The sequence below is a fragment of the Parasteatoda tepidariorum genome, chromosome 4, assembly GCF_982258835.1.
Source record: "Parasteatoda tepidariorum strain Cologne lab strain chromosome 4, Ptep-v5.0, whole genome shotgun sequence".
Classification (NCBI taxonomy): domain Eukaryota; kingdom Metazoa; phylum Arthropoda; class Arachnida; order Araneae; family Theridiidae; genus Parasteatoda; species Parasteatoda tepidariorum.
The window spans coordinates 97,858,981-97,886,534 of record NC_141758.1 but is presented as its reverse complement, the minus strand read 5'-3'; the positions used below and the strand labels follow the sequence as shown (position 1 = coordinate 97,886,534).

At 34.4% G+C, this 27,554-nt stretch overlaps 1 long non-coding RNA gene across 2 annotated transcripts; it reads left to right on the top strand.

The window, feature by feature from the left end:
* Positions 1 to 621: 621 nt before the first annotated feature.
* Positions 622 to 26,635, top strand: LOC147812066 (uncharacterized). 2 transcript variants are annotated; one of them, XR_015432891.1, is made up of 3 exons: positions 622 to 760; positions 26,082 to 26,224; positions 26,564 to 26,635. It is a non-coding gene; the product is annotated as an uncharacterized LOC147812066 (long non-coding RNA). The 2 variants fall into 2 exon arrangements; XR_015432890.1 differs by lacking the exons at positions 26,082 to 26,224; positions 26,564 to 26,635 and adding exons at positions 859 to 1,001; positions 1,118 to 1,263.
* The last annotated feature ends 919 nt before the right edge of the window (positions 26,636 to 27,554 follow it).

The following is a 27,554-nucleotide window of genomic DNA, read 5'->3' as shown; positions in this document are numbered from 1 at the left end:
AAGGGAAAAGAAGAATATTTTCCGATAGCAGCAAAATTTCTTTTCAGGTATTGTAAAATGTATTTACAATATTTGCATCATTCAAGCCATGTTATATCATTTAACATTGATGTGTAATGCAAGGTATGTGTTTTCTCTTTGATAGGGTTCGGAATGGAACGAGAAGTGGAATGGAATCAGATGAATCTCGAAATAGAAGTGGAAGAAGGAAAAGAGAAACACCATGAAAGGAAGGGAAATGAAGAATATTTTCCGATAGCAGCAAAATTTCTTTTCAGGTATTGTAAAATGTATTTACAATACTTGCATCCGTCAAGGCATGTTGTATCATTTAACATTGATGCATAATGCAAGGTATGTGTTTTCTCTTTGATAGTGTTCGGAATGAAACGAGAAGTGGAATGGAACCAGATGTAATGAGAGGAATCTCGAAATGGAAGTGGATGAAAGAAAAGAGAAACACCATCAAAGGTAGGGAGAAGAAAAAAATTTTCCGATTGCTGTATAATTTCTTTTCAGGTATTGTAAAATGTATTTACAATACTTGCATCATTCAAGCGATGTTATATCATTTAGCATTGATGTGTAGTGCAAGGTATGTGTTTTCTCTTTGATAGGGTTCGGAATGGAACGAGAAGTGGAATGGAATCAGATGTAATGAGAGGAATCTTGAAATAGAAGTGGATGAAAGAAAAGAGAAACATCATGAAAGGAAGGGAAAAGAAGAATGTTTTCCGATTGCAGCAAAATTCCTTTTCAGGTATTGTAAAATGTATTTACAATACTTGTATCATTCAAGCCATGTTATATCATTTAACATTGATGTGTAATGCAAGGTTTGTGTTTTCTCTTTGATAGGGTTTGGAATGGAACGAGAAGTGGAAAGGAATCAGATGTAATGAAAGGAATCTCGAAATAGAAGTGGATGAAAGAAAAGAGAAACACCATGAAAGGAAGGGTAAAGAAGAATGTTTTCCGATAGCAGCTAAATTTCTTTTCAGGTATTGTAAAATGTATTTACAATACTTGCATCATTACTTGCATACAATACTTGCAAGCCATGCTATATCATTTAACATTGATGTGTAATGCAAGTCATGTGTTTTTTCTTTGATAGGGTTTGGAATGGAACGAGAAGTGGAAAGGAATCAGATGTAATGAGAGGAATCTCGAAATAGAAGTGGATGAAAGAAAAGAGAAACACCATGAAAGGAAGGGTAAAGAAGAATGTTTTCCGATAGCAGCTAAATTTCTTTTCAGGTATTGTAAAACGTATTTACAATACTTGCATCATTCAAGCCATGTTATATCATTTAATATTGATGTGTAATGCAAGGTCTGTGTTTTCTCTTTGATAGGGTTCGGAATGGAACGAGAAGTGGAATGGAATCAGATGAATCTCGAAATAGAAGTGGATGAAAGAAAAGAGAAACACCATGAAAGGAAGGGAAAAGAAGAATATTTTCCGATAGCAGCAAAATTTCTTTTCAGGTATTGTAAAATGTATTTACAATACTTGCATCATTCAAGGCATGTTATATCATTTAACATTGATGTGTAAGGCAAGGAATGTGTTTTTTCTTTGATAGGGTTCGGAATGGAACGAGAAGTGGAATGGAATCAGATGTAATGAGAGGAATCTCGAAATAGAAGTGGATGAAAGAAAAGAGAAACACCATCAAAGGAAGGGCGAAGAAGAAAGTTTTCCGATTGCTGTAAAATTTCTTTTCAGGTATTGTAAAATGCATTTACAATACTTGCATCATTCAAGCCTTGTTATATCATTTAACATTGATGTGTAATGCAAGGTATGTGTTTTCTCTTTGATAGGGTTCGGAATGGAACGAGAAGTGGAATGGAATCTGATGAATCTCGAAATAGAAGTGGATGAAAGAAAAGAGAAACACCATGAAAGGAAGGGAAAAGAAGAATATTTTCCGATAGCAGCAAAATTTCTTTTCAGGTATTGTAAAATGTATTTACAATACTTGCATCATTCAAGGCATGTTATATCATTTAACATTGATGAGTAAGGCAAGGTATGTGTTTTCTCTTTGATAGGGTTCGGAATGGAACGAGAAGTGGAATGGAATCAGATGAATCTCGAAATAGAAGTGGATGAAAGAAAAGAGAAACACCATGAAAGGAAGGGAGAAGAAGAAAGTTTTCCGATTGCTGTAAAATTTCTTTTCAGGTATTGTAAAATGTATTTACAATGCTTGCATCATTCAAGCCATGTTATAACATTTAACATTGATGTGTAATGCAAGATATGTGTTTTCTCTTTGATAGGGTTCGGAATGAAACGAGAAGTGGAATGGAACCAGATGTAATGAGAGGAATCTCGAAATGGAAGTGGATGAAAGAAAAGAGAAACACCATCAAAGGAAGGGAGAAGAAAAAAATTTTCCGATTGCTGTATAATTTCTTTTCAGGTATTGTAAAATGTATTTACAATACTTGCATCATTCAAGGCATGTTATATCATTTAACATTGATGCATAATGCAAGGTATGTGTTTTCTCTTTGATAGTGTTCGGAATGAAACGAGAAGTGGAATGGAACCAGATGAATCTCGAAATAGAAGTGGATGAAAGAAAAGAGAAACACCATCAAAGGAAGGGAGAAGAAAAAAATTTTCCGAATGCTGTATAATTTCTTTTCAGGTATTGTAAAATGTATTTACAATACTTGCATCCTTCAAGCGATGTTATATCATTTAGCATTGATGTGTAGTGCAAGGTATGTGTTTTCTCTTTGATAGGGTTCGGAATGGAACGAGAAGTGGAATGGAATCAGATGAATCTCGAAATAGAAGTGGATGAAAGAAAAGAGAAACACCATCAAAGGAAGGGAGAAGAAAGTTTTCCGATAGCAGCAAAATTTCTTTTCAGGTATTGTAAAATGTATTTACAATACTTGCATCATTCAAGCCATGTTATATCATTTAACATTGATGTGTAATGCAAGGTATGTGTTTTCTCTTTGATAGGGTTCGGAATGGAACGAGAAGTGGAATGGAATCAGATGAATCTCGAAATAGAAGTGGATGAAGGAAAAGAGAAACACCATGAAAGGAAGGGAAATGAAGAATATTTTCCGATAGCAGCAAAATTTCTTTTCAGGTATTGTAAAATGTATTTACAATACTTGCATCCGTCAAGACATGTTATATCATTTAACATTGATGCATAATGCAAGGTATGTGTTTTCTCTTTGATAGTGTTCGGAATGAAACGAGAAGTGGAATGGAACCAGATGTAATGAGAGGAATCTCGAAATGGAAGTGGATGAAAGAAAAGAGAAACACCATCAAAGGAAGGGAGAAGAAAAAAATTTTCCGATTGCTGTATAATTTCTTTTCAGGTATTGTAAAATGTATTTACAATACTTGCATCATTCAAGCGATGTTATATCATTTAGCATTGATGTGTAATGCAAGGTATGTGTTTTCTCTTTGATAGGGTTCGCAATGGAACGAGAAGTGGAATGGAATCAGATGAATCTCGAAATAGAAGTGGATGAAAGAAAAGAGAAACACCATCAAAGGAAGGGAGAAGAAGAAAGTTTTCCGATTGCTGTAAAATTTCCTTTCAGGTATTGTAAAATGTATTTACAATACTTGCATCATTCAAGGCATGTTATATCATTTAACATTGATGTGTAATGCAATATATGTGTTTTTTCTTTGATAGGGTTCGGAATGGAACGAGAAGTGGAATTGAATCAGATGTAATAAGAGGAATCACGAAATAGAAGTGGATGAAAGAAAAGAGAAGCACCATCAAAGGAAGGGAGAAGAAGAAAGTTTTCCGATTGCTGTAAAATTTCTTTTCAGGTATTGTAAAGTGTATTTACAATATTTGCATCATTCAAGCCATGTTATAGCATTTAACATTGATGTGTAATGCAAGGTATGTGTTTTCTCTTTGATAGGGTTCGGAATGGAACGAGAAGTGGAATGGAATCAGATGAATCTCGAAATAGAAGTGGATGAAAGAAAAGAGAAACACCATGAAAGGAAGGGAGAAGAAGAAAGTTTTCCGATTGCTGTAAAATTTCTTTTCAGGTATTGTAAAATGTATTTACAATACTTGCATCATTCAAGCCATGTTATAACATTTAACATTGATGTGTAATGCAAAATATGTGTTTTCTCTTTGATAGTGTTCGGAATGAAACGAGAAGTGGAATGGAACCAGATGAATCTCGAAATAGAAGTGGATGAAAGAAAAGAGAAACACCATCAAAGGAAGGGAGAAGAAAAAAATTTTCCGATTGCTGTATAATTTCTTTTCATTTATTGTAAAATGTATTTACAATACTTGCATCCTTCAAGCGATGTTATATCATTTAGCATTGATGTGTAGTGCAAGGTATGTGCTTTCTCTTTGATAGGGTTCGGAATGGAACGAGAAGTGGAATGGAATCAGATGAATCTCGAAATAGAAGTGGATGAAAGAAAAGAGAAACACCATGAAAGGAAGGGAAAAGAAGAATATTTTCCGATAGCAGAAAACTTTCTTTTCAGGTATTGTATAATGTATTTACAATACTTGCATTAATAAGGCATGTTATATCATTTAACATTGATGTGTAATGCAAGGTATGTGTTTTCTCTTTGATAGGGTTCGGAGAGGAACGAGAAGTGGAATTGAATCAGATGTAATAAGAGGAATCTCGAAATAGAAGTGGATGAAAGAAAAGAGAAACACCATCAAAGGAAGGGAGAAGAAGAAAGTTTTCCGATTGCTGTAAAATTTCTTTTCAGGTATTGTAAAATGTATTTACAATACTTGCATCATTCAAGGCATGTTATATCATTTAACATTGATGTGTAATGCAAGGTATGTGTTTTCTCTTTGATAGGGCTCGGAATGGAACGAGAAGTGGAATGGAATCAGATGAATCTCGAAATAGAAGTGGATGAAAGAAATGAGAAACACCATCAAAGGAAGGGAGAAGAAGAAAGTTTTCCGATAGCAGCAAAATTTCTTTTCAGGTATTGTAAAATGTATTTACAATACTTGCATCATTCAAGCCATGTTATATCATTTAACATTGATGTGTAATGCAAGGTATGTGTTTTCTCTTTGATAGGGTTCGGAATGGAACGAGAAGTGGAATGGAATCAGATGAATCTCGAAATAGAAGTGGATGAAGGAAAAGAGAAACACCATGAAAGGTAGGGAAATGAAGAATATTTTCCGATAGCAGCAAAATTTCTTTTCAGGTATTGTAAAATGTATTTACAATACTTGCATCCGTCAAGGCATGTTATATCATTTAACATTGATGCATAATGCAAGGTATGTGTTTTCTCTTTGATAGTGTTCGGAATGAAACGAGAAGTGGAATGGAACCAGATGTAATGAGAGGAATCTCGAAATGGAAGTGGATGAAAGAAAAGAGAAACACCATCAAAGGAAGGGAGAAGAAAAAAATTTTCCGATTGCTGTATAATTTCTTTTCAGGTATTGTAAAATGTATTTACAATACTTGCATCATTCAAGCGATGTTATATCATTTAGCATTGATGTGTAATGCAAGGTATGTGTTTTCTCTTTGATAGGGTTCGGAATGGAACGAGAAGTGGAATGGAATCAGATGAATCTCGAAATAGAAGTGGATGAAAGAAAAGAGAAACACCATGAAAGGAAGGGAAAAGAAGAATATTTTCCGATAGCAGCAAAATTTCTTTTCAGGTATTGTAAAATGTATTTACAATACTTGCATCATTCAAGCCATGTTATATAATTTAACATTGATGTGTAATGCAAGGTATGTGTTTTCTCTTTGATAGGGTTCGGAATGGAACGAGAAGTGGAATGGAATCAGATGAATCTCGAAATAGAAGTGGATGAAGGAAAAGAGAAACACCATGAAAGGAAGGGAAATGAAGAATATTTTCCGATAGCAGCAAAATTTCTTTTCAGGTATTGTAAAATGTATTTACAATACTTGCTTCCGTCAAGGCATGTTGTATCATTTAACATTGATGCATAATGCAAGGTATGTGTTTTCTCTTTGATAGTGTTCGGAATGAAACGAGAAGTGGAATGGAACCAGATGTAATGAGAGGAATCTCGAAATGGAAGTGGATGAAAGAAAAGAGAAACACCATGAAAGGAAGGGAAAAGAAGAATATTTTCCGATTGCTGTACAATTTCTTTTCAGGTATTGTAAAATGTATTTACAATACTTGCATCATTCAAGCGATGTTATATCATTTAGCATTGATGTGTAATGCAAGGTATGTGTTTTCTCTTTGATAGGGTTCGCAATGGAACGAGAAGTGGAATGGAATCAGATGAATCTCGAAATAGAAGTGGATGAAAGAAAAGAGAAACGCCATCAAAGGAAGGGAGAAGAAGAAAGTTTTCCGATAGCAGCAAAATTTCTTTTCAGGTATTGTAAAATGTATTTACAATACTTGCATCATTCAAGCCATGTTATATCATTTAACATTGATGTGTAAATCAAGGTATGTGTTTTCTCTTTGATAGGGTTCGGAATGGAACGAGAAGTGGAATGGAATCAGATGAATCTAAAAATAGAAGTGGATGAAAGAAAAGAGAAACACCATCAAAGGAAGGGAGAAGAAGAAAGTTTTCCGATTGCTGTAAAATTTCCTTTCAGGTATTGTAAAATGTATTTACAATACTTGCATCATTCAAGCCATGTTATAACATTTAACATTGATGTGTAATGCAAGGTATGTGTTTTCTCTTTGATAGGGATCGGAATGGAAAGAGAAGTAGAATGGAATCAGATGTAATGAGAGGAATCTCGAAATAGAAGTGGATGAAAGAAAAGAGAAACACCATCAAAGGAAGGGAGAAGAATAAAGTTTTCCGATTGCTGTAAAATTTCTTTTCAGGTATTGTAAAATGTATTTACAATACTTGCATCATTCAAGCCATGTTATATCATTTAACATTGATGTTTAATGCAAGCTATGTGTTTTCTCTTTGATAGGGTTCGGAATGGAACGAGAAGTGGAATGAAATCAGATGAATCTCGAAATAGAAGTGGATGAAAGAAAAGAGAAACACCATGAAAGGAAGGGAAATGAAGAATATTTTCCGATAGCAGAACAATTTCTTTTCAGGTATTGTAAAATGTATTTACAATACTTGCATCATTCAAGCCATGTTATATCATTTAACATTGAAGTGTAATGCAAGGTATGTGTTTTCTCTTTGATAGGGTTCGGAATGGAACGAGAAGTGGAATGGAATCAAATGTAATGAGAGGAATCTCGAAATAGAAGTGGATGAAAGAAAAGAGAAACACCATTAAAGGAAGGGAGAAGAAGAAAGTTTTCCGATTGCTGTAAAATTTCGTTTCAGGTATTGTAAAATGTATTTACAATACTTGCATCATTCAAGCCATGTTATATCATTTAATATTGATGTGTAATGCAAGGTATGTGTTTTCTCTTTGATAGGGTTCGGAATGGAACGAGAAGTGGAATGGAATCAGATGAATCTCGAAATAGAAGTGGATGAAAGAAATGAGAAACACCATCAAAGGAAGGGAGAAGAAGAAAGTTTTCCGATAGCAGCAAAATTTCTTTTCAGGTATTGTAAAATGTATTTACAATATTTGCATCATTCAAGCCATGTTATATCATTTAACATTGATGTGTAATGCAAGGTATGTGTTTTCTCTTTGATAGGGTTCGGAATGGAACGAGAAGTGGAATGGAATCAGATGAATCTCGAAATAGAAGTGGATGAAGGAAAAGAGAAACACCATGAAAGGAAGGGAAAGGAAGAATATTTTCCGATAGCAGCAAAATTTCTTTTCAGGTATTGTAAAATGTATTTACAATACTTGCATCCGTCAAGGCATGTTATATCATTTAACATTGATGCATAATGCAAGGTATGTGTTTTCTCTTTGATAGTGTTCGGAATGAAACGAGAAGTGGAATGGAACCAGATGTAATGAGAGGAATCTCGAAATGGAAGTGGATGAAAGAAAAGAGAAACACCATCAAAGGAAGGGAGAAGAAAAAAATTTTCCGATTGCTGTATAATTTCTTTTCAGGTATTGTAAAATGTATTTACAATACTTGCATCATTCAAGAGATGTTATATCATTTAGCATTGATGTGTAATGCAAGGTATGAGTTTTCTCTTTGATAGGGTTCGGAATGGAACGAGAAGTGGAATGGAATCAGATGAATCTCGAAATCGAAGTGGATGAAAGAAAAGAGAAACGCCATCAAAGGAAGGGAGAAGAAAAAAATTTTCCGATTGCTGTATAATTTCTTTTCAGGTATTGTAAAATGTATTTACAATACTTGCATCATTCAAGCGATGTTATATCATTTAGCATTGATGTGTAATGCAAGGTATGTGTTTTCTCTTTGATAGGGTTCGGAATGGAACGAGAAGTGGAATGGAATCAGATGAATCTCGAAATAGAAGTGGATGAAAGAAAAGAGAAACACCATGAAAGGAAGGGAAAAGAAGAATATTTTCCGATAGCAGCAAAATTTCTTTTCAGGTATTGTAAAATGTATTTACAATACTTGCATCATTCAAGCCATGTTATATAATTTAACATTGATGTGTAATGCAAGGTATGTGTTTTCTCTTTGATAGGGTTCGGAATGGAACGAGAAGTGGAATGGAATCAGATGAATCTCGAAATAGAAGTGGATGAAGGAAAAGAGAAACACCATGAAAGGAAGGGAAATGAAGAATATTTTCCGATAGCAGCAAAATTTCTTTTCAGGTATTGTAAAATGTATTTACAATACTTGCTTCCGTCAAGGCATGTTGTATCATTTAACATTGATGCATAATGCAAGGTATGTGTTTTCTCTTTGATAGTGTTCGGAATGAAACGAGAAGTGGAATGGAACCAGATGTAATGAGAGGAATCTCGAAATGGAAGTGGATGAAAGAAAAGAGAAACACCATGAAAGGAAGGGAAAAGAAGAATATTTTCCGATTGCTGTACAATTTCTTTTCAGGTATTGTAAAATGTATTTACAATACTTGCATCATTCAAGCGATGTTATATCATTTAGCATTGATGTGTAATGCAAGGTATGTGTTTTCTCTTTGATAGGGTTCGCAATGGAACGAGAAGTGGAATGGAATCAGATGAATCTAAAAATAGAAGTGGATGAAAGAAAAGAGAAACACCATCAAAGGAAGGGAGAAGAAGAAAGTTTTCCGATTGCTGTAAAATTTCCTTTCAGGTATTGTAAAATGTATTTACAATACTTGCATCATTCAAGCCATGTTATAACATTTAACATTGATGTGTAATGCAAGGTATGTGTTTTCTCTTTGATAGGGATCGGAATGGAAAGAGAAGTAGAATGGAATCAGATGTAATGAGAGGAATCTCGAAATAGAAGTGGATGAAAGAAAAGAGAAACACCATCAAAGGAAGGGAGAAGAATAAAGTTTTCCGATTGCTGTAAAATTTCTTTTCAGGTATTGTAAAATGTATTTACAATACTTGCATCATTCAAGCCATGTTATATCATTTAACATTGATGTTTAATGCAAGCTATGTGTTTTCTCTTTGATAGGGTTCGGAATGGAACGAGAAGTGGAATGAAATCAGATGAATCTCGAAATAGAAGTGGATGAAAGAAAAGAGAAACACCATGAAAGGAAGGGAAATGAAGAATATTTTCCGATAGCAGAACAATTTCTTTTCAGGTATTGTAAAATGTATTTACAATACTTGCATCATTCAAGCCATGTTATATCATTTAACATTGAAGTGTAATGCAAGGTATGTGTTTTCTCTTTGATAGGGTTCGGAATGGAACGAGAAGTGGAATGGAATCAAATGTAATGAGAGGAATCTCGAAATAGAAGTGGATGAAAGAAAAGAGAAACACCATTAAAGGAAGGGAGAAGAAGAAAGTTTTCCGATTGCTGTAAAATTTCGTTTCAGGTATTGTAAAATGTATTTACAATACTTGCATCATTCAAGCCATGTTATATCATTTAATATTGATGTGTAATGCAAGGTATGTGTTTTCTCTTTGATAGGGTTCGGAATGGAACGAGAAGTGGAATGGAATCAGATGAATCTCGAAATAGAAGTGGATGAAAGAAATGAGAAACACCATCAAAGGAAGGGAGAAGAAGAAAGTTTTCCGATAGCAGCAAAATTTCTTTTCAGGTATTGTAAAATGTATTTACAATATTTGCATCATTCAAGCCATGTTATATCATTTAACATTGATGTGTAATGCAAGGTATGTGTTTTCTCTTTGATAGGGTTCGGAATGGAACGAGAAGTGGAATGGAATCAGATGAATCTCGAAATAGAAGTGGATGAAGGAAAAGAGAAACACCATGAAAGGAAGGGAAAGGAAGAATATTTTCCGATAGCAGCAAAATTTCTTTTCAGGTATTGTAAAATGTATTTACAATACTTGCATCCGTCAAGGCATGTTATATCATTTAACATTGATGCATAATGCAAGGTATGTGTTTTCTCTTTGATAGTGTTCGGAATGAAACGAGAAGTGGAATGGAACCAGATGTAATGAGAGGAATCTCGAAATGGAAGTGGATGAAAGAAAAGAGAAACACCATCAAAGGAAGGGAGAAGAAAAAAATTTTCCGATTGCTGTATAATTTCTTTTCAGGTATTGTAAAATGTATTTACAATACTTGCATCATTCAAGAGATGTTATATCATTTAGCATTGATGTGTAATGCAAGGTATGAGTTTTCTCTTTGATAGGGTTCGGAATGGAACGAGAAGTGGAATGGAATCAGATGAATCTCGAAATAGAAGTGGATGAAAGAAAAGAGAAACGCCATCAAAGGAAGGGAGAAGAAGAAAGTTTTCCGATAGCAGCAAAATTTCTTTTCTGGTATTGTAAAATGTATTTACAATACTTGCATCATTCAAGCCATGTTATATCATTTAACATTGATGTGTAAATCAAGGTATGTGTTTTCTCTTTGATAGGGTTCGGAATGGAACGAGAAGTGGAATGGAATCAGATGAATCTAAAAATAGAAGTGGATGAAAGAAAAGAGAAACACCATCAAAGGAAGGGAGAAGAAGAAAGTTTTCCGATTGCTGTAAAATTTCCTTTCAGGTATTGTAAAATGTATTTACAATACTTGCATCATTCAAGCCATGTTATAACATTTAACATTGATGTGTAATGCAAGGTATGTGTTTTCTCTTTGATAGGGATCGGAATGGAAAGAGAAGTAGAATGGAATCAGATGTAATGAGAGGAATCTCGAAATAGAAGTGGATGAAAGAAAAGAGAAACACCATCAAAGGAAGGGAGAAGAATAAAGTTTTCCGATTGCTGTAAAATTTCTTTTCAGGTATTGTAAAATGTATTTACAATACTTGCATCATTCAAGCCATGTTATATCATTTAACATTGATGTTTAATGCAAGCTATGTGTTTTCTCTTTGATAGGGTTCGGAATGGAACGAGAAGTGGAATGAAATCAGATGAATCTCGAAATAGAAGTGGATGAAAGAAAAGAGAAACACCATGAAAGGAAGGGAAATGAAGAATATTTTCCGATAGCAGAACAATTTCTTTTCAGGTATTGTAAAATGTATTTACAATACTTGCATCATTCAAGCCATGTTATATCATTTAACATTGAAGTGTAATGCAAGGTATGTGTTTTCTCTTTGATAGGGTTCGGAATGGAACGAGAAGTGGAATGGAATCAAATGTAATGAGAGGAATCTCGAAATAGAAGTGGATGAAAGAAAAGAGAAACACCATTAAAGGAAGGGAGAAGAAGAAAGTTTTCCGATTGCTGTAAAATTTCGTTTCAGGTATTGTAAAATGTATTTACAATACTTGCATCATTCAAGCCATGTTATATCATTTAATATTGATGTGTAATGCAAGGTATGTGTTTTCTCTTTGATAGGGTTCGGAATGGAACGAGAAGTGGAATGGAATCAGATGAATCTCGAAATAGAAGTGGATGAAAGAAATGAGAAACACCATCAAAGGAAGGGAGAAGAAGAAAGTTTTCCGATAGCAGCAAAATTTCTTTTCAGGTATTGTAAAATGTATTTACAATATTTGCATCATTCAAGCCATGTTATATCATTTAACATTGATGTGTAATGCAAGGTATGTGTTTTCTCTTTGATAGGGTTCGGAATGGAACGAGAAGTGGAATGGAATCAGATGAATCTCGAAATAGAAGTGGATGAAGGAAAAGAGAAACACCATGAAAGGAAGGGAAATGAAGAATATTTTCCGATAGCAGCAAAATTTCTTTTCAGGTATTGTAAAATGTATTTACAATACTTGCATCCGTCAAGGCATGTTATATCATTTAACATTGATGCATAATGCAAGGTATGTGTTTTCTCTTTGATAGTGTTCGGAATGAAACGAGAAGTGGAATGGAACCAGATGTAATGAGAGGAATCTCGAAATGGAAGTGGATGAAAGAAAAGAGAAACACCATCAAAGGAAGGGAGAAGAAAAAAATTTTCCGATTGCTGTATAATTTCTTTTCAGGTATTGTAAAATGTATTTACAATACTTGCATCATTCAAGAGATGTTATATCATTTAGCATTGATGTGTAATGCAAGGTATGAGTTTTCTCTTTGATAGGGTTCGGAATGGAACGAGAAGTGGAATGGAATCAGATGAATCTCGAAATAGAAGTGGATGAAAGAAAAGAGAAACACCATGAAAGGAAGGGAAAAGAAGAATATTTTCCGATAGCAGCAAAATTTCTTTTCAGGTATTGTAAAATGTATTTACAATACTTGCATCATTCAAGCCATGTTATATCATTTAACATTGATGTGTAATGCAAGGTATGTGTTTTCTCTTTGATAGGGTTCGGAATGGAACGAGAAGTGGAATGGAATCAGATGAATCTCGAAATAGAAGTGGATGAAGGAAAAGAGAAACACCATGAAAGGAAGGGAAATGAAGAATATTTTCCGATAGCAGCAAAATTTCTTTTCAGGTATTGTAAAATGTATTTACAATACTTGCATCCGTCAAGGCATGTTGTATCATTTAACATTGATGCATAATGCAAGGTATGTGTTTTCTCTTTGATAGTGTTCGGAATGAAACGAGAAGTGGAATGGAACCAGATGTAATGAGAGGAATCTCGAAATGGAAGTGGATGAAAGAAAAGAGAAACACCAAAGGAAGGGAGAAGAAAAAATTTTTCCGATTGCTGTATAATTTCTTTTCAGGTATTGTAAAATGTATTTACAATACTTGCATCATTCAAGCGATGTTATATCATTTAGCATTGATGTGTAATGCAAGGTATGTGTTTTCTCTTTGATAGGGTTCGGAATGGAGCGAGAAGTGGAATGGAATCAGATGTAATGAGAGGAATCTCGAAATAGAAGTGGATGAAAGAAAAGAGAAACACCATCAAAGGAAGGGAGAAGAAGAAAGTTTTCCGATTGCTGTAAAATTTCTTTTCAGGTATTGTAAAATGTATTTACAATACTTGCATCATTCTAGCGATGTTATATCATTTAGCATTGATGTGTAATGCAAGGTATGTGTTTTCTCTTTGATAGGGTTCGGAATGGAACGAGAAGTGGAATGGAATCAGATGTAATGAGAGGAATCTCGAAATAGAAGTGGATGAAAGAAAAGAGAAACACCATCAAAGGAAGGGAGAAGAAGAAAGTTTTCCGATTGCTGTAAAATTTCTTTTCAGGTATTGTAAAATGTATTTACAATACTTGCATCATTGAAGCCATGTTATATCATTTAACATTGATGTGTAATGCAAGGTATGTGTTTTCTCTTTGATAGGGTTCGGAATGGAACGAGAAGTGGAATGGAATCAGATGTAATGAGAGGAATCTCGAAATATAAGTGGATGAAAGAAAAGAGAAACACCATCAAAGGAAGGGAGAAGAAGAAAGTTTTCCGATTGCTGTAAAATTTCTTTTCAGGTATTGTAAAATGTATTTACAATACTTGCATCATTCAAGCGATGTTATATCATTTAGCATTGATGTGTAATGCAAGGTATGTGTTTTCTCTTTGATAGGGTTCGGAATGGAACGAGAAGTGGAATGGAATCAGATGTAATGAGAGGAATCTCGAAATAGAAGTGGATGAAAGAAAAGAGAAACACCATCAAAGGAAGGGAGAAGAAGAAAGTTTTCCGATTGCTGTAAAATTTCTTTTCAGGTATTGTAAAATGTATTTACAATACTTGCATCATTCAAGCGATGTTATATCATTTAGCATTGATGTGTAATGCAAGGTATGTGTTTTCTCTTTGATAGGGTTCGGAATGGAACGAGAAGTGGAATGGAATCAGATGTAATGAGAGGAATCTCGAAATAGAAGTGGATGAAAGAAAAGAGAAACACCATCAAAGGAAGGGAGAAGAAGAAAGTTTTTCGATTGCTGTAAAATTTCATTTCAGGTATTGTAAAATGTATTTTCAATACTTGCATCTTTCAAGCGATGTTATATCATTTAGCATTGATGTGTAATGCAAGGTATGTGTTTTCTCTTTGATAGGGTTCGGAATGGAACGAGAAGTGGAATGGAATCAGATGTAATGAGAGGAATCTCGAAATAGAAGTGGATGAAAGAAAAGAGAAACACCATGAAAGGAAGGGAGAAGAAGAAAGTTTTCCGATTGCTGTAAAATTTCTTTTCAGGTATTGTAAAATGTATTTACAATACTTGCATCATTCAAGCGATGTTATATCATTTAGCATTGATGTGTAATGCAAGGTATGTGTTTTCTCTTTGATAGGGTTCGGAATGGAGCGAGAAGTGGAATGGAATCAGATGTAATGAGAGGAATCTCGAAATAGAAGTGGATGAAAGAAAAGAGAAACACCATCAAAGGAAGGGAGAAGAAGAAAGTTTTCCGATTGCTGTAAAATTTCTTTTCAGGTATTGTAAAAGGTATTTACAATACTTGCATCTTTCAAGCGATGTTATATCATTTAGCATTGATGTGTAATGCAAGGTATGTGTTTTCTCTTTGATAGGGTTCGGAATGGAACGAGAAGTGGAATGGAATCAGATGTAATGAGAGGAATCTCGAAATAGAAGTGGATGAAAGAAAAGAGAAACACCATCAAAGGAAGGGAGAAGAAGAAAGTTTTCCGATTGCTGTAAAATTTCTTTTCAGGTATTGTAAAATGTATTTACAATACTTGCATCATTCAAGCGATGTTATATCATTTAGCATTGATGTGTAATGCAAGGTATGTGTTTTCTCTTTGATAGGGTTCGGAATGGAACGAGAAGTGGAATGGAATCAGATGTAATGAGAGGAATCTCGAAATAGAAGTGGATGAAAGAAAAGAGAAACACCATCAAAGGAAGGGAGAAGAAGGAAGTTTTCCGATTGCTGTAAAATTTCTTTTCAGGTATTGTAAAATGTATTTACAATACTTGCATCATTCAAGCGATGTTATATCATTTAGCATTGATGTGTAATGCAAGGTATGTGTTTTCTCTTTGATAGGGTTCGGAATGGAACGAGAAGTGGAATGGAATCAGATGTAATGAGAGGAATCTCGAAATAGAAGTGGATGAAAGAAAAGAGAAACACCATCAAAGGAAGGGAGAAGAAGAAAGTTTTCCGATTGCTGTAAAATTTCTTTTCAGGTATTGTAAAATGTATTTACAATACTTGCATCATTCAAGCGATGTTATATCATTTAGCATTGATGTGTAATGCAAGGTATGTGTTTTCTCTTTGATAGGGTTCGGAATGGAACGAGAAGTGGAATGGAATCAGATGTAATGAGAGGAATCTCGAAATAGAAGTGGATGAAAGAAAAGAGAAACACCATCAAAGGAAGGGAGAAGAAGAAAGTTTTCCGATTGCTGTAAAATTTCTTTTCAGGTATTGTAAAATGTATTTACAGTACTTGCATCTTTCAAGCGATGTTATATCATTTAGCATTGATGTGTAATGCAATGTATGTGTTTTCTCTTTGATAGGGTTCGGAATGGAACGAGAAGTGGAATGGAATCAGATGTAATGAGAGGAATCTCGAAATAGAAGTGGATGAAAGAAAAGAGAAACACCATCAAAGGAAGGGAGAAGAAGAAAGTTTTCCGATTGCTGTAAAATTTCTTTTCAGGTATTGTAAAATGTATTTACAATACTTGCATCATTCAAGCGATGTTATATCATTTAGCATTGATGTGTAATGCAAGGTATGTGTTTTCTCTTTGATAGGGTTCGGAATGGAACGAGAAGTGGAATGGAATCAGATGTAATGAGAGGAATCTCGAAATAGAAGTGGATGAAAGAAAAGAGAAACACCATCAAAGGAAGGGAGAAGAAGAAAGTTTTCCGATTGCTGTAAAATTTCTTTTCAGGTATTGTAAAATGTATTTACAATACTTGCATCTTTCAAGCGATGTTATATCATTTAGCATTGAAGTGTAATGCAAGGTATATGTTTTCTCTTTGATAGGGTTCGGAATGGAACGAGAAGTGGAATGGAATCAGAGGTAATGAGAGGAATCTCGAAATAGAAGTGGATGAAAGAAAAGAGAAACACCATCAAAGGAAGGGAGAAGAAGAAAGTTTTCCGAATGCTGTAAAATTTCTTTTCAGGTATTGTAAAATGTATTTACAATACTTGCATCTTTCAAGCGATGTTATATCATTTAGCATTGATGTGTAATGCAAGGTATGTGTTTTCTCTTTGATAGGGTTCGGAATGGAACGAGAAGTGGAATGGAATCAGATGTAATGAGAGGAATCTCGAAATAGAAGTGGATGAAAGAAAAGAGAAACACCATCAAAGGAAGGGAGAAGAAGAAAGTTTTCCGATTGCTGTAAAATTTCTTTTCAGGTATTGTAAAATGTATTTACAATACTTGCATCATTCAAGCGATGTTATATCATTTAGCATTGATGTGTAATGCAAGGTATGTGTTTTCTCTTTGATAGGGTTCGGAATGGAACGAGAAGTGGAATGGAATCAGATGTAATGAGAGGAATCTCGAAATATAAGTGGATGAAAGAAAAGAGAAACACCATCAAAGGAAGGGAGAAGAAGAAAGTTTTCCGATTGCTGTAAAATTTCTTTTCAGGTATTGTAAAATGTATTTACAATACTTGCATCTTTCAAGCGATGTTATATCATTTAGCATTGATGTGTAATGCAAGGTATGTGTATTCTCTTTGATAGGGTTCGGAATGGAACGAGAAGTGGAATGGAATCAGATGTAATGACAGGAATCTCGAAATAGAAGTGGATGAAAGAAAAGAGAAAACCATCAAAGGAAGGGAGAAGAAGAAAGTTTTCCGATTGCTGTAAAATTTCTTTTCAGGTATTGTAAAATGTATTTACAATACTTGCATCTTTCAAGCGATGTTATATCATTTAGTATTGATGTGTAATGCAAGGTATGTGTTTTCTCTTTGATAGGGTTCGGAATGGAACGAAAAGTGGAATGGAATCAGATGTAATGAGAGGAATCTCGAAATAGAAGTGGATGAAAGAAAAGAGAAACACCATCAAAGGAAGGGAGAAGAAGAAAGTTTTCCGATTGCTGTAAAATTTCTTTTCAGGTATTGTAAAATGTATTTACAATACTTGCATCTTTCAAGCGATGTTATATCATTTAGCATTGATGTGTAATGCAAGGTATGTGTTTTCTCTTTGATAGGGTTCGGAATGGAACGAGAAGTGGAATGGAATCAGATGTAATGAGAGGAATCTCGAAATAGAAGTGGATGAAAGAAAAGAGAAACACCATCAAAGGAAGGGAGAAGAAGAAAGTTTTCCGATTGCTGTAAAATTTCTTTTCAGGTATTGTAAAATGTATTTACAATACTTGCATCATTCAAGCGATGTTATATCATTTAGCATTGATGTGTAATGCAAGGTATGTGTTTTCTCTTTGATAGGGTTCGGAATGGAACGAGAAGTGGAATGGAATCAGATGTAATGAGAGGAATCTCGAAATAGAAGTGGATGAAAGAAAAGAGAAACACCATCAAAGGAAGGGAGAAGAAGAAAGTTTTCCGATTGCTGTAAAATTTCTTTTCAGGTATTGTAAAATGTATTTACAATACTTGCATCTTTCAAGCGATGTTATATCATTTAGCATTGATGTGTAATGCAAGGTATGTGTTTTCTCTTTGATAGGGTTCGGAATGGAACGAGAAGTGGAATGGAATCAGATGTAATGAGAGGAATCTCGAAATAGAAGTGGATGAAAGAAAAGAGAAACACCATCAAAGGAAGGGAGAAGAAGAAAGTTTTCCGATTGCTGTAAAATTTCTTTTCAGGTATTGTAAAATGTATTTACAATACTTGCATCTTTCAAGCGATGTTATATCATTTAGCATTGATGTGTAATGCAAGGTATGTGTTTTCTCTTTGATAGGGTTCGGAATGGAACGAGAAGTGGAATGGAATCAGATGTAATGAGAGGAATCTCGAAATAGAAGTGGATGAAAGAAAAGAGAAACACCATCAAAGGAAGGGAGAAGAAGAAAGTTTTCCGATTGCTGTAAAATTTCTTTTCAGGTATTGTAAAATGTATTTACAATACTTGCATCTTTCAAGCGATGTTATATCATTTAGCATTGATGTGTAATGCAAGGTATGTGTTTTCTCTTTGATAGGGTTCGGAATGGAACGAAAAGTGGAATGGAATCAAATGTAATGAGAGGAATCTCGAAATAGAAGTGGATGAAAGAAAAGAGAAACACCATCAAAGGAAGGGAGAAGAAGAAAGTTTTCCGATTGCTGTAAAATTTCTTTTCAGGTATTGTAAAATGTATTTACAATACTTGCATCTTTCAAGCGATGTTATATCATTTAGCATTGATGTGTAATGCAAGGTATGTGTTTTCTCTTTGATAGGGTTCGGAATGGAACGAGAAGTGGAATGGAATCAGATGTAATGAGAGGAATCTCGAAATAGAAGTGGATGAAAGAAAAGAGAAACACCATCAAAGGAAGGGAGAAGAAGAAAGTTTTCCGATTGCTGTAAAATTTCTTTTCAGGTATTGTAAAATGTATTTACAATACTTGCATCTTTCAAGCGATGTTATATCATTTAGCATTGATGTGTAATGCAATGTATGTGTTTTCTCTTTGATAGGGTTCGGAATGGAACGAGAAGTGGAATGGAATCAGATGTAATGAGAGGAATCTCGAAATAGAAGTGGATGAAAGAAAAGAGAAACACCATCAAAGGAAGGGAGAAGAAGAAAGTTTTCCGATTGCTGTAAAATTTCTTTTCAGGTATTGTAAAATGTATTTACAATACTTGCATCATTCAAGCGATGTTATATCATTTAGCATTGATGTGTAATGCAAGGTATGTGTTTTCTCTTTGATAGGGTTCGGAATGGAACGAGAAGTGGAATGGAATCAGATGTAATGAGAGGAATCTCGAAATAGAAGTGGATGAAAGAAAAGAGAAACACCATCAAAGGAAGGGAGAAGAAGAAAGTTTTCCGATTGCTGTAAAATTTCTTTTCAGGTATTGTAAAATGTATTTACAATACTTGCATCATTCAAGCGATGTTATATCATTTAGCATTGATGTGTAATGCAAGGTATGTGTTTTCTCTTTGATAGGGTTCGGAATGGAACGAGAAGTGGAATGGAATCAGATGTAATGAGAGGAATCTCGAAATATAAGTGGATGAAAGAAAAGAGAAACACCATCAAAGGAAGGGAGAAGAAGAAAGTTTTCCGATTGCTGTAAAATTTCTTTTCAGGTATTGTAAAATGTATTTACAATACTTGCATCTTTCAAGCGATGTTATATCATTTAGCATTGATGTGTAATGCAAGGTATGTGTTTTCTCTTTGATAGGGTTCGGAATGGAACGAGAAGTGGAATGGAATCAGATGTAATGAGAGGAATCTCGAAATAGAAGTGGATGAAAGAAAAGAGAAACACCATCAAAGGAAGGGAGAAGAAGAAAGTTTTCCGATTGCTGTAAAATTTCTTTTCAGGTATTGTAAAATGTATTTACAATACTTGCATCTTTCAAGCGATGTTATATCATTTAGCATTGATGTGTAATGCAATGTATGTGTTTTCTCTTTGATAGGGTTCGGAATGGAACGAGAAGTGGAATGGAATCAGATGTAATGAGAGGAATCTCGAAATAGAAGTGGATGAAAGAAAAGAGAAACACCATCAAAGGAAGGGAGAAGAAGAAAGTTTTCCGATTGCTGTAAAATTTCTTTTCAGGTATTGTAAAATGTATTTACAATACTTGCATCATTCAAGCGATGTTATATCATTTAGCATTGATGTGTAATGCAAGGTATGTGTTTTCTCTTTGATAGGGTTCGGAATGGAACGAGAAGTGGAATGGAATCAGATGTAATGAGAGGAATCTCGAAATAGAAGTGGATGAAAGAAAAGAGAAACACCATCAAAGGAAGGGAGAAGAAGAAAGTTTTCCGATTGCTGTAAAATTTCTTTTCAGGTATTGTAAAATGTATTTACAATACTTGCATCTTTCAAGCGATGTTATATCATTTAGCATTGATGTGTAATGCAAGGTATGTGTTTTCTCTTTGATAGGGTTCGGAATGGAACGAGAAGTGGAATGGAATCAGAGGTAATGAGAGGAATCTCGAAATACAAGTGGATGAAAGAAAAGAGAAACACCATCAAAGGAAGGGAGAAGAAGAAAGTTTTCCGATTGCTGTAAAATTTCTTTTCAGGTATTGTAAAATGTATTTACAATACTTGCATCATTCAAGCGATGTTATATCATTTAGCATTGATGTGTAATGCAAGGTATGTGTTTTCTCTTTGATAGGGTTCGGAATGGAACGAGAAGTGGAATGGAATCAGATGTAATGAGAGGAATCTCGAAATAGAAGTGGATGAAAGAAAAGAGAAACACCATCAAAGGAAGGGAGAAGAAGAAAGTTTTCCGATTGCTGTAAAATTTCTTTTCAGGTATTGTAAAATGTATTTACAATACTTGCATCTTTCAAGCGATGTTATATCATTTAGCATTGATGTGTAATGCAAGGTATGTGTATTCTCTTTGATAGGGTTCGGAATGGAACGAGAAGTGGAATGGAATCAGATGTAATGACAGGAATCTCGAAATAGAAGTGGATGAAAGAAAAGAGAAAACCATCAAAGGAAGGGAGAAGAAGAAAGTTTTCCGATTGCTGTAAAATTTCTTTTCAGGTATTGTAAAATGTATTTACAATACTTGCATCTTTCAAGCGATGTTATATCATTTAGTATTGATGTGTAATGCAAGGTATGTGTTTTCTCTTTGATAGGGTTCGGAATGGAACGAGAAGTGGAATGGAATCAGATGTAATGAGAGGAATCTCGAAATAGAAGTGGATGAAAGAAAAGAGAAACACCATCAAAGGAAGGGAGAAGAAGAAAGTTTTCCGATTGCTGTAAAATTTCTTTTCAGGTATTGTAAAATGTATTTACAATACTTGCATCTTTCAAGCGATGTTATATCATTTAGCATTGATGTGTAATGCAAGGTATGTGTTTTCTCTTTGATAGGGTTCGGAATGGAACGAGAAGTGGAATGGAATCAGAGGTAATGAGAGGAATCTCGAAATAGAAGTGGATGAAAGAAAAGAGAAACACCATCAAAGGAAGGGAGAAGAAGAAAGTTTTCCGATTGCTGTAAAATTTCTTTTCAGGTATTGTAAAATGTATTTACAATACTTGCATCTTTCAAGCGATGTTATATCATTTAGCATTGATGTGTAATGCAAGGTATGTGTTTTCTCTTTGATAGGGTTCGGAATGGAACGAGAAGTGGAATGGAATCAGATGTAATGAGAGGAATCTCGAAATAGAAGTGGATGAAAGAAAAGAGAAACACCATCAAAGGAAGGGAGAAGAAGAAAGTTTTCCGATTGCTGTAAAATTTCTTTTCAGGTATTGTAAAATGTATTTACAATACTTGCATCATTCAAGCGATGTTATATCATTTAGCATTGATGTGTAATGCAAGGTATGTGTTTTCTCTTTGATAGGGTTCGGAATGGAACGAGAAGTGGAATGGAATCAGATGTAATGAGAGGAATCTCGAAATAGAAGTGGATGAAAGAAAAGAGAAACACCATCAAAGGAAGGGAGAAGAAGAAAGTTTTCCGATTGCTGCAAAATTTCTTTTCAGGTATTGTAAAATGTATTTACAATACTTGCATCTTTCAAGCGATGTTATATCATTTAGCATTGATGTGTAATGCAAGGTATGTGTATTCTCTTTGATAGGGTTCGGAATGGAACGAGAAGTGGAATGGAATCAGATGTAATGACAGGAATCTCGAAATAGAAGTGGATGAAAGAAAAGAGAAAACCATCAAAGGAAGGGAGAAGAAGAAAGTTTTCCGATTGCTGTAAAATTTCTTTTCAGGTATTGTAAAATGTATTTACAATACTTGCATCTTTCAAGCGATGTTATATCATTTAGTATTGATGTGTAATGCAAGGTATGTGTTTTCTCTTTGATAGGGTTCGGAATGGAACGAAAAGTGGAATGGAATCAGATGTAATGAGAGGAATCTCGAAATAGAAGTGGATGAAAGAAAAGAGAAACACCATCAAAGGAAGGGAGAAGAAGAAAGTTTTCCGATTGCTGTAAAATTTCTTTTCAGGTATTGTAAAATGTATTTACAATACTTGCATCTTTCAAGCGATGTTATATCATTTAGCATTGATGTGTAATGCAAGGTATGTGTTTTCTCTTTGATAGGGTTCGGAATGGAACGAGAAGTGGAATGGAATCAGATGTAATGAGAGGAATCTCGAAATAGAAGTGGATGAAAGAAAAGAGAAACACCATCAAAGGAAGGGAGAAGAAGAAAGTTTTCCGATTGCTGTAAAATTTCTTTTCAGGTATTGTAAAATGTATTTACAATACTTGCATCTTTCAAGCGATGTTATATCATTCAGCATTGATGTGTAATGCAAGGTATGTGTTTTCTCTTTGATAGGGTTCGGAATGGAACGAGAAGTGGAATGGAATAAGATGTAATGAGAGGAATCTCGAAATAGAAGTGGATGAAAGAAAAGAGAAACACCATCAAAGGAAGGGAGAAGAAGAAAGTTTTCCGATTGCTGTAAAATTTCTTTTCAGGTATTGTAAAATGTATTTACAATACTTGCATCTTTCAAGCGATGTTATATCATTTAGCATTGATGTGTAATGCAAGGTATGTGTTTTCTCTTTGATAGGGTTCGGAATGGAACGAGAAGTGGAATGGAATCAGATGTAATGAGAGGAATCTCGAAATAGAAGTGGATGAAAGAAAAGAGAAACACCATCAAAGGAAGGGAGTAGAAGAAAGTTTTCCGATTGCTGTAAAATTTCTTTTCAGGTATTGTAAAATGTATTTACAATACTTGCATCATTCAAGCGATGTTATATCATTTAGCATTGATGTGTAATGCAAGGTATGTGTTTTCTCTTTGATAGGGTTCGGAATGGAACGAGAAGTGGAATGGAATAAGATGTAATGAGAGGAATCTCGAAATAGAAGTGGATGAAAGAAAAGAGAAACACCATCAAAGGAAGGGAGAAGAAGAAAGTTTTCCGATTGCTGTAAAATTTCTTTTCAGGTATTGTAAAATGTATTTACAATACTTGCATCTTTCAAGCGATGTTATATTATTTAGCATTGATGTGTAATGCAAGGTAAGTGTTTTCTCTTTGATAGGGTTCGGAATGGAACGAGAAGTGGAATGGAATCAGATGTAATGACAGGAATCTCGAAATAGAAGTGGATGAAAGAAAAGAGAACACCATCAAAGGAAGGGAGAAGAAGAAAGTTTTCCGATTGCTGTAAAATTTCTTTTCAGGTATTGTAAAATGTATTTACAATACTTGCATCTTTCAAGCGATGTTATATCATTTAGCATTGATGTGTAATGCAAGGTATGTGTTTTCTCTTTGATAGGGTTCGGAATGGAACGAGAAGTGGAACGGAATCAAATGTAATGAGAGGAATCTCGAAATAGAAGTGGATGAAAGAAAAGAGAAACACCATCAAAGGAAGGGAGAAGAAGAAAGTTTTCCGATTGCTGTAAAATTTCTTTTCAGGTATTGTAAAATGTATTTACAATACTTGCATCTTTCAAGCGATGTTATATCATTTAGCATTGATGTGTAATGCAAGGTATGTGTTTTCTCTTTGATAGGGTTCGGAATGGAACGAGAAGTGGAATGGAATCAGATGTAATGAGAGGAATCTCGAAATAGAAGTGGATGAAAGAAAAGAGAAACACCATCAAAGGAAGGGAGAAGAAGAAAGTTTTCCGATTGCTGTAAAATTTCTTTTCAGGTATTGTAAAATGTATTTACAATACTTGCATCATTCAAGCGATGTTATATCATTTAGCATTGATGTGTAATGCAAGGTATGTGTTTTCTCTTTGATAGGGTTCGGAATGGAACGAGAAGTGGAATGGAATCAGATGTAATGAGAGGAATCTCGAAATAGAAGTGGATGAAAGAAAAGAGAAACACCATCAAAGGAAGGGAGAAGAAGAAAGTTTTCCGATTGCTGTAAAATTTCTTTTCAGGTATTGTAAAATGTATTTACAATACTTGCATCATTCAAGCGATGTTATATCATTTAGCATTGATGTGTAATGCAAGGTATGTGTTTTCTCTTTGATAGGGTTCGGAATGGAACGAGAAGTGGAATGGAATCAGATGTAATGAGAGGAATTTCGAAATAGAAGTGGATGAAAGAAAAGAGAAACACCATCAAAGGAAGGGAGAAGAAGAAAGTTTTCCGATTGCTGTAAAATTTCTTTTCAGGTATTGTAAAATGTATGTACAATACTTGCATCATTCAAGCGATGTTATATCATTTAGCATTGATGTGTAATGCAAGGTATGTGTTTTCTCTTTGATAGGGTTCGGAATGGAACGAGAAGTGGAATGGAATCAGATGTAATGAGAGGAATCTCGAAATAGAAGTGGATGAAAGAAAAGAGAAACACCATCAAAGGAAGGGAGAAGAAGAAAGTTTTCCGATTGCTGTAAAATTTCTTTTCAGGTATTGTAAAATGTATTTACAATACTTGCATCTTTCAAGCGATGTTATATCATTTAGCATTGATGTGTAATGCAAGGTATGTGTTTTCTCTTTGATAGGGTTCGGAATGGAACGAGAAGTGGAATGGAATCAGATGTAATGAGAGGAATCTCGAAATAGAAGTGGATGAAAGAAAAGAGAAACACCATCAAAGAAAGGGAGAAGAAGAAAGTTTTCCGATTTCTGTAAAATTTCTTTTCAGGTATTGTAAAATGTATTTACAATACTTGCATCATTCAAGCGATGTTATATCATTTAGCATTGATGTGTAATGCAAGGTATGTGTTTTCTCTTTGATAGGGTTCGGAATGGAACGAGAAGTGGAATGGAATCAGATGTAATGAGAGGAATTTCGAAATAGAAGTGGATGAAAGAAAAGAGAAACACCATCAAAGGAAGGGAGAAGAAGAAAGTTTTCCGATTGCTGTAAAATTTCTTTTCAGGTATTGTAAAATGTATTTACAATACTTGCATCATTCAAGCGATGTTATATCATTTAGCATTGATGTGTAATGCAAGGTATGTGTTTTCTCTTTGATAGGGTTCGGAATGGAACGAGAAGTGGAATGGAATCAGATGTAATGAGAGGAATCTCGAAATAGAAGTGGATGAAAGAAAAGAGAAACACCATCAAAGGAAGGGAGAAGAAGAACGTTTTCCGATTGCTGTAAAATTTCTTTTCAGGTATTGTAAAATGTATTTACAATACTTGCATCATTCAAGCGATGTTATATCATTTAGCATTGATGTGTAATGCAAGGTATGTGTTTTCTCTTTGATAGGGTTCGGAATGGAACGAGAAGTGGAATGGAATCAGATGTAATGAGAGGAATCTCGAAATAGAAGTGGATGAAAGAAAAGAGAAACACCATCAAAGGAAGGGAGAAGAAGAAAGTTTTAAGATTGCTGTAAAATTTCTTTTCAGGTATTGTAAAATGTATTTACAATACTTGCATCATTCAAGCGATGTTATATCATTTAGCATTGATGTGTAATGCAAGGTATGTGTTTTCTCTTTGATAGGGTTTGGAATGGAACGAGAAGTGGAATGGAATCAGATGTAATGAGAGGAATCTCGAAATAGAAGTGGATGAAAGAAAAGAGAAACACCATGAAAGGAAGGGAGAAGAAGAAAGTTTTCCGATTGCTGTAAAATTTCTTTTCAGGTATTGTAAAATGTATTTACAATACTTGTATCATTCAAGCGATGTTATATCATTTAGCATTGATGTGTAATGCAAGGTATGTGTTTTCTCTTTGATAGGGTTCGGAATGGAACGAGAAGTGGAATGGAATCAGATGTAATGAGAGGAATCTCGAAATAGAAGTGGATGAAAGAAAAGAGAAACACCATCAAAGGAAGGGAGAAGAAGAAAGTTTTCCGATTGCTGTAAAATTTCTTTTCAGGTATTGTAAAATGTATTTACAATACTTGCATCCTTTAAGCGATGTTATATCATTTAGCATTGATGTGTAATGCAAGGTATGTGTTTTCTCTTTGATAGGGTTCGGAATGGAACGAGAAGTGGAATGGAATCAGATGTAATGACAGGAATCTCGAAATAGAAGTGGATGAAAGAAAAGAGAACACCATCAAAGGAAGGGAGAAGAAGAAAGTTTTCCGATTGCTGTAAAATTTCTTTTCAGGTATTGTAAAATGTATTTACAATACTTGCATCTTTCAAGCGATGTTATATCATTTAGCATTGATGTGTAATGCAAGGTATGTGTTTTCTCTTTGATAGGGTTCGGAATGGAACGAGAAGTGGAATGGAATCAGATGTAATGAGAGGAATCTCGAAATAGAAGTGGATGAAAGAAAAGAGAAACACCATCAAAGGAAGGGAGAAGAAGAAAGTTTTCCGATTGCTGTAAAATTTCTTTTCAGGTATTGTAAAATGTATTTACAATACTTGCATCTTTCAAGCGATGTTATATCATTTAGCATTGATGTGTAATGCAAGGTATGTGTTTTCTCTTTGATAGGGTTCGGAATGGAACGAGAAGTGGAATGGAATCAGATGTAATGAGAGGAATCTCGAAATAGAAGTGGATGAAAGAAAAGAGAAACACCATCAAAGGAAGGGAGAAGAAGAAAGTTTTCCGATTGCTGTAAAATTTCTTTTCAGGTATTGTAAAATGTATTTACAATACTTGCATCATTCAAGCGATGTTATATCATTTAGCATTGATGTGTAATGCAAGGTATGTGTTTTCTCTTTGATAGGGTTCGGAATGGAAAGAGAAGTGGAATGGAATCAGATGTAATGAGAGGAATCTCGAAATAGAAGTGGATGAAAGAAAAGAGAAACACCATCAAAGGAAGGGAGAAGAAGAAAGTTTTCCGATTGCTGTAAAATTTCTTTTCAGGTATTGTAAAATGTATTTACAATACTTGCATCTTTCAAGCGATGTTATATCATTTAGCATTGATGTGTAATGCAATGTATGTGTTTTCTCTTTGATAGGGTTCGGAATGGAACGAGAAGTGGAATG